The following is a 5628-nucleotide window of genomic DNA, read 5'->3' as shown; positions in this document are numbered from 1 at the left end:
GTTTGAGATTCTAATGGCTATTTTGCAACAGCCACCTTCTTTAAGACTGTTCTTCTCCTTGTTCCAAGCTAAGGGAGTTCGTAGGGGTTTGTGGGTGAACCTGAGTAGCCACCCTGGTAGGTCGTTGTTTGTGCTTTATAAATATCTTTTAAAGATTTTAAAAGGATGTTTGTGAAGGTTAGAGCTGCTTCGGATCAGTTTCCATTTTATGTTAACGAGAATTTAGAGGGGAGGTTTCCTGTTTGTTGGTGTGCTGAGTCGAACCAAATTTTAGATATTAAGGATAGGCTCCCTATGGATAAGTTGTTGCTAGAATTTCTAATTGCGGAGATGGTGGATAAGGAGCTTCTTTCGGTTGTAGAGATATTGAAATGGGATTCAGACGAGCAGGCTGTGTTAGATTATTTGGGTAAAGATTTGGATTTTATGTGTTTGTACTGTATTGGCATAAATCTTTGATTTATCTGATCTATGTTGCCTCTGTTTACCATTTTCAGGGGAGAAGGTTCCCACTATCACTACGGCTGGTCTGAAATCATTTTTTAGTCAGAGAAAAAAGGCTAAGAAAGAGAGTTCCACAACAAATGTTGACAAGGAAACTACTCACACTGCGGTTCAGTCTGAGCCGAAGGGGAAAGGGAAGAGAAAGAGGGGGTTGTTTTCAAAGACTGCTGACCTAAGGGATGCGGATGGAGTTCGGTTTGATTTGGTGGAGTCATCCTATGAGTCTCAAAAGGTCCTCCATGGCTATTTGGTTGAGGATCATGCAAAATCTCTCTGGAGTAAGTTGTTTCCTTTTATGACCTTGGCCGACCAATGTACTCAGTTTCCCGAGGACATGGAGATGGTTAGTAAGGTCGGCCCTTTGGGAGTTAGTCGATTTATGCAGGTATGTTTGTTTTGAATTTTGTTTCTTTTCCATATTATCTGTTTGTTTTCTGAGTAGTTGTGGTTTTATAGGTTATTGGAGCTCGTCTTGTGTCCATTGGCCGGACACAAGAGCTTATTTTTGAGGCTGAGAAGATGAACTCTATCACTATTGCTGAATTAACTAAAGAGGCTGAGGAGAGGGATAAGAAAATTAAAGAACTTACCTTATCACTCGAATCCAAGAGTTTTGAATTTAAGAGTCGAAAAGAGGCTCTTGACAAAGAGATGGATGAGCTGAAAATTCAAAATGGTCAAGTGCTTGCTCGGGTGAAGGAATTGGAGATGGAGGTCTATGAGTCGTTTGCTCAAGGGTTTGATCGAGCCGTGTCGCAGTTGAAAGCATTGTTTCCTGAGGTTGATGCTGGAAAATTGGATGCTACGAAGATTGTGATTAATGGGAATCTGGTTGATGATGAGGTTCCTGCTGAAGAAAAAGATGATGATTCCAGCATTGGGGAAAGAGATGATTGAGCCTTGTAACAAATGTTGTTTCACTCTTTGTTTTTTAGAAGAATTGTATGGAATTTTCTGTCATTTTTGTTTTGCCGATTTGACTTTGGCTTTGTATGTATTGTTTATCCGAGTATGAAGCTCGGTTATATTTTGTAGGTACTATTGATAGTGTAATGGTTATGACCTGATATTTACTATGATTCGTTTTTCATAGAAAAATGTATTGTTTATTCATGTAAGAGAAATAATGTTTACAGGAAACTTGTAGTTGGCATCCGGCCTCATTAAAACCTTCTCTTGAGCAAAAACCCAATGTGGGTGAAAAAACACATGAGGAGGAAAAAGAGTACCATCACTTGCCGAGCTATATTTGCTAAGAGAAATATTGTTTGAGTGATGAGATGTTCCATGTTCCTGAGATGGGTTCCCCACTGAGTTTTTGCATTGAGTAAGCCCCCTTTCCGAATGCTCTAGTGACTCTGTAAGGTCCGTCCCATGTGGCTGATAACTTGCCATGTCCAGGTTGTCGCCGAGCTTCTTCTGTTTTTCTTAATACTAGATCTCTTTCTGTAAATCCTCTGGGGATGACTTTCTTATTGTATCTTCTCTGCACCACCTGTTGTAATGCCCTTTGTTTGAGGGACGCCTCTTCTCTAGATTCTTCAATTACATCAAGCTCGGCCTTCCTTCTTTTATCATTGTTGTCGTCATCTTGTAGATGGACTCTAAGCGTTGGGTTGGATACCTCTATCGGGATCACTGCTTCTATGCCATATACTAATTGGAAGGGGGTTTCCCCTGTGGAGGAGTGTACTGTGGTGTTATAAGCCCATAGTATTTCTGGGACTAGCTCTGCCCATTCACCTTTTGCATCTCCCAGTTTTTTTCTCATTGCTTGTAAGAGGACCTGGTTGGCGGCTTCTACCTGACCATTTGTCTGAGGGTGCTCGACTGAGCTAAAACGATGTTTGATGTGAAAATTCTGTAAGAATGAAGCAAGCCGAGAATCAGTGAATTGTCTTCTATTATCAGATATGAGTTCACCTGGTATACCATATCTGCAGATTATGTTCTTCCAAAGGAAAGATCTTACCTTGTCTGCTGTGATTCGTGCTAATGGTTGTGCCTCTATCCATTTGGAGAAGTAATCTATGCAAACTAAAAGAAATTTTACCTGACCTGGTGCCGTTGGAAAAGGTCCTAGGATGTCCATTCCCCATTTGTAAAAAGGCCAACTTACTTCCGAGCTATGTAAGACCTCGGCCGGGCTGTGTATCACCTTCCCATGCTTCTGACAATTGTCACACTTTTGGACCTTGCTCGCTCAATCTCTTTTCATGGTTGGCCAGTAGTACCCAGCCCTGGTTAGCTTTGCTGCAAGTGCTCGGCCACCAATGTGGTTACCGCAGACTCCTTCGTGAGTCTCATCTATTGCCAGGTCTGCCTCTTCCTTGCTAAGGCATTTGAGGAGTGGTATGGAGAATCCACGCTTGTATAGCTCGGTTCCCAGCATTGTGTAGAAACTAGCCCGTCTTTTGAAGAGTTTTGGATTAGCTTCGTTCGACGGGAGTATTCCACTGCTGATGTATGTTATTATCGGAGTCCTCCAATCTTCATCCTACGAAATGCTTAATATATGTGTTAGGTTTACGCTAGGGTTTTCTAGTGTCAGTTGCGTGAGTTTTGGTATATTTTTTGTTTTTCTTGTTGTTGCCAATTTGGATAAAATATCGGCTCTACTGTTATTTTCTCTTTGTATGTGAATAATCTCAAAATTTTTGAATTTTGAGATGAGTTCCTTCACTAAATGCCAATACCTTTCTAATAGAGCATCTTTTACCTGAAATGTTCCCTTTACCTGTTGTACCACCAGAAGGGAGTCACAATTTACTACGAGGGTCATTCCTACAATAAGAGCTTCGTACTCTGCTTGGTTATTACTAGCTTTGAAGCAGAATCGTATTGATTGTTCGACTGTTATGTTCCTTCCATCATCCAATATAATTCCTGCTCCCGTTCCGTCGTTGTTAGAGGCTCTATCCACATACATAACCCAGATTTTTGTTTCAGGCTGTTCGCGTGGATTGGTCCACTCTGAGATGAAGTTGGCCAGGATTTGTGATTTCAGTGCTGGCCTTGGTTGGTACTGGATGTCGTATTCTGATAACTCAATAGACCACTTTATTAGTCTTCCTGCTACTTCCGGTCTTGTTAAGATTTGTCGGAGGGGTTGGTCTGTCCGAACTATTATGGTGTGACTTTGGAAATAGTGCTTAAGCCTTCGAGCAGTGATCACCAAGGCCAGAGCCAATTGTTCCAACTTCGGGTATCTTTTTTCGGCTGGTTGCAAGACCTTGCTGACGAAGTATACTGGCTTTTGTGCTTTCCCTGTTTCAACTACAACAGCTGAACTTATAGCTTGGTCAGCGACAGATAAATATAAACATAATGGCTTACCGAACTCTGGTTTTTGTAGTATTTGGGGAGATGTTAACATGGCCTTTAATTCTGTAAAAGACTTCTCGCAATCCTCGGTCCACTCAAATTGTTTGCCTTTTGATATGGTTTGAAAGAAATGGTATGCCCTGTTTCCTATTGTTGGCAGGAACCGAGACAGGGCTGCAATTCTACCCGTTAGTTTTTGAACTTCCTTCATAGACCTCGGATTGGCCATGTTGAGGATGGCGGCGCATTTTTCAGGATTTTCCTCGATTCCTCTAGATGTTAGCATGAAGCCTAAAAATTTTCCTCCTTGTATGCCGAAGGTGCACTTTTCTGGATTAAGTTTCATGTTGTATGCTCGGACTTGGTGGAAGACTTCGGTTAGGTCAGTGCAGTGGGAGTTTCCTGTTGGGGTCTTGACCACCATGTCGTCGACATAGACCTCCATATTTCGTCCAATCTGTTGACTAAAGACTTTGTCCATTAGGCGTTGATACGTTGCACCTGCATTCTTAAGGCCAAAAGGCATTACTCTGTAACAAAAATTGCCAAATTCTGTTATGAAAGCTGTCTTATGTTGGTCCTCTGGATGCATTAGGATCTGGTTGTACCCAGAATATGCATCCATGAAACTCAAACATTTGAAGCCTGAAGCATTGTCCACTAGTTTGTCAATACAAGGTAACGGGTATGCATCTTTAGGGCATGCTTTATTGAGATTAGTGAAGTCGACGCACATGCGCCATTTACCTGTGCTTTTTCTTACCATGACGACGTTTGATAACCATGTTGTGAATCTTACTTCTTTAATGAAGCTTGCTGCTAGTAGCTTTGTCGTCTCCTCAAGGGAAGCTTGTCTCCTTTCTGTTCTGAGGTTGCGCTTTTTCTGTGCTATGGGTTTTACCGATGGGTCCACAACGAGTTTGTGGCAAATGATGCTGGGGTCTATTCCGGGCATGTCCGCCGGGGTCCATGCGAAAAGATCGGCGTTGTCTTGTAAAATCTTTATTAGCCGAGCTCTTTCCTGCCATGAAAGTGCACCACCAATGTATGTGAATTTGTTAGGGTTATCATAAAATGTTACCTTTTCTAGTTCGTCCGTTGGTTGTGGTCTTTCTTGACAGTCTTCTCTGGGGTCCAACTCGTTAAGGAGAGGGAGCTCTTTCGAGTTGTAGACGGCTTGCACTGGTGCCGAGGTTATTCTGTGTGCTACTTGTTGTTTTAGGCTGGCGTTATAGCATTGCCGTGCTTCTCTGTGGTCGGCATGTACTGTAGCTACACTGTCTCCCTGCACATGAAACTTAACACACAGATGCAAAGTGGAGACTATTGCTCCGAAAGAATTTAATGCTGGTCTACCTAATATAATATTGTATGGGCTTGTGCAGTTTACTACGACGTATTGTATATCGATTGTTTTTGATCGGGGATGTTCCCCCAGCATGGTCTTTAACCACACACTTCCCATTATCGACACCCTTTCTCCCGAGAATCCTATGAGGTCTCCGGAGTAAGGTTGTATGATTTTATCAGACAAGTTGATTTTCTGGAATGTTGAGTAAAACAAAACATCGGCACTACTACCTGGGTCTAGCAAGACCTTTCTTACCAACAGGTCTCCGACCTGTACTGAGATAACAACTGGATCGTCGAGGTTCGGGCTTGCTGATGTGCAATCTGAGGATGTAAAAGTAATCTCTCCTCTTGGCGTATCTTTCTGGGGGAAGAAGGTCGCCCCTTCGATTGCTAGCATTGCTCGGTAACTCCGCTTCCGGGCCGAGCTTGTAGTACCTCCACTGGCGA

Source organism: Arachis hypogaea, chromosome 13 (assembly GCF_003086295.3).
Source record: "Arachis hypogaea cultivar Tifrunner chromosome 13, arahy.Tifrunner.gnm2.J5K5, whole genome shotgun sequence".
Taxonomy (NCBI): Eukaryota; Viridiplantae; Streptophyta; class Magnoliopsida; order Fabales; family Fabaceae; genus Arachis; species Arachis hypogaea.
The sequence above is the reverse complement of the archived record's forward strand: the minus strand, read 5'-3'. Positions refer to the sequence as shown.